This window comes from Entelurus aequoreus, linkage group LG26 (assembly GCF_033978785.1).
Source record: "Entelurus aequoreus isolate RoL-2023_Sb linkage group LG26, RoL_Eaeq_v1.1, whole genome shotgun sequence".
Taxonomy (NCBI): Eukaryota; Metazoa; Chordata; class Actinopteri; order Syngnathiformes; family Syngnathidae; genus Entelurus; species Entelurus aequoreus.
In genome coordinates this window covers 2,541,571-2,544,070 of record NC_084756.1, presented here as the reverse complement: position 1 = coordinate 2,544,070, position 2,500 = coordinate 2,541,571, and the positions used below count along the sequence as shown (strand labels likewise).

Here is a 2,500-nt window from a genome sequence, read left to right as displayed (position 1 = left end):
CTTTAACAGTTAATTTTACTCATTTTCATTAATTACTAGTTTCTATGTAACTGTTTTTATATTGTTTTACTTTCTTTTTTATTCAAGAAAATGTTTTTAATTTAGTTATCTTATTTTATTTTATTTTTTAAAAAGTACCTTATCTTCACCATACCTGGTTGTCCAAATTAGGCATAATAATGTGTTAATTCCACGACTGCATATATCGGTTGATATCGGTATCGGTTGATATCGGTATCGGTAATTAAAGAGTTGGACAATATCGGAATATCGGCAAAAAGCCATTATCGGACATCCCTAATTTCTACCCTTCTTGAGACATCAACAAGGAAAAGTACCTTCCATATGAGGACCCGTAAACAAGTTAGTGTGTACAAATTTGAAGTGCTCCCCCTCTGGCCAACATATGTAATAAAAAGTGTGTGTAAGAAATTGAAATGTGCCCCCTTTGCCCAAAATGTATAAACTAAACAAATCTTTATATATCTAGAAAGGGTGGTCCTAAAGAGGTAGGCATTTTCCGGAGGTCTCAAGAAGGTAAGAAATACCAGAGTGTGTGTGTGAGAGTGAGTGTGAGTGTGTGTGTTCTTGTATTTTCACCCTTCTTGAGACATCAACAAGGAAAAGTACTTTCCATTAGAGGACCGGTAAACAAGTTAGTGTGTACAAATTTGAAGTGCTCCCCCTCTGGCCAACATATGTAATAACAAGTGTGTGTAAGAAGTTGAAATGTGCCCCCTTTGGCCAAAATGTATAAAATAAATATGTATATATAGACATACTGAAGTAACTAAGTAATTAATAAAGATTAAAAAACAATTACAAACAAACCTATTTTATATTTGCATAGTATGTATATATTATTAATGTTGTAAACACAAATATTTATATATCTAGAAAGGGTGATCCTAAAGAGGTTGGCATCTTTTGGAGGTCTCAAGAAGGTCAGAAATACCAGAGTGTGTGTGTGTGTCTGTGTGCGTGTGTGTGTGTGTGTGGGGGTGTGTTCTTGTATTTCTACTAGGGATGTCCGATGATATTGGCCCGCCGGTATTATCGGCCGATAATTGCGTTAAAATGTAATATCGGAAATTATCGGTATCGTTTTTTTTATTATCTGTATCGTTTTTATGTATTTTTTAAATTTATTTATTTTTTATTAAATCAACATAAAAAACACAAGATACACTTACAATTAGTGCACCAACCCAAAAAACCTCCCTCCCCCCATTTCTTTCTGTTATCAATATTCTGGTTCCTACATTATATATCAATATATATCAATACAGTCTGCAAGGGATACAGTCTGTAAGCACACATGATTGTGCGTGCTGCTGGTCCACTAATAGTACTAACCTTTAACAGTTAATTTTACTCATTTTCATTAATTACTAGTTTCTATGTAACTGTTTTTATATTGTTTTACTTTCTTTTTTATTCAAGAAAATGTTTTTAATTTAGTTATCTTATTTTATTTTATTTTTTAAAAAGTACCTTATCTTCACCATACCTGGTTGTCCAAATTAGGCATAATAATGTGTTAATTCCACGACTGCATATATCGGTTGATATCGGTATCGGTTGATATCGGTATCGGTAATTAAAGAGTTGGACAATATCGGAATATCGGATATTGGCAAAAAGCCATTATCAAACATCCCTAATTTCTACCCTTCTTGAGACATCAACAAGGAAAAGTACCTTCCATATGAGGACCCGTAAACAAGTTAGTGTGTACAAATTTGAAGTGCTCCCCCTCTGGCCAACATATGTAATAAAAAGTGTGTGTAAGAAATTGAAATGTGCCCCCTTTGCCCAAAATGTATAAACTAAACAAATCTTTATATATCTAGAAAGGGTGGTCCTAAAGAGGTAGGCATTTTCCGGAGGTCTCAAGAAGGTCAGAAATACAAGAATGTGTGTGTCACAGAAACAAAAGAGATATTTATGAACATCCCAAACACGAATGTAATCATGCTTCTTTTCGCTCCATCCTTTTAAGCCGCTTATTCGCCCCATCTCTCGCTCTCCCGCGCTAGAAGAGAGGTGATGTGAAGTGTGCAGAGCGTGCCAGACGACTGCCAGTTCGGTTTCATCCGCCGGTCGAGCGCGGCAAGCAGAGCGGCTGCGGCGGCCGGCGCGATGCGTGCCGCTTACGTAAGTGAAGAGAATGCATCTGACGGTGCTGCGTGAGGTGTGAGATTATAAACGAGGCTTATGGCGCTCTCCGCCCCCTGAGCCCAGGCTCACTGCAGTGCACTTGTCACTCAACAGGCGGCCCCGGGGCCAATGTTGTCCCGAGAGATGGCCCCGGTCTGCCGCAGGGGTCGGATGGGGATGGAGGAGAGCCCGACGAGGGGGATGTGGCTGAGTCATGCAGCCGGTAGTCGTCGATTGTCGGCCAATCATCAACCTGCGTGTGTAGAAACACGACATCGGAGATTTAAAAGTAGGAATCTGATTGAAAGCTTTGGATGGCGTGTTCACGTCGACCGACCTG

General features: G+C 38.9%; 1 protein-coding gene across 2 annotated transcripts in view; it reads left to right on the top strand.

The window, feature by feature from the left end:
- LOC133643069 (membrane-associated guanylate kinase, WW and PDZ domain-containing protein 3-like) overlaps nt 1-2,500 on the top strand; it is a 411,685-nt gene that overhangs the window by 219,323 nt on the left and 189,862 nt on the right. The window lies entirely within an intron of this gene.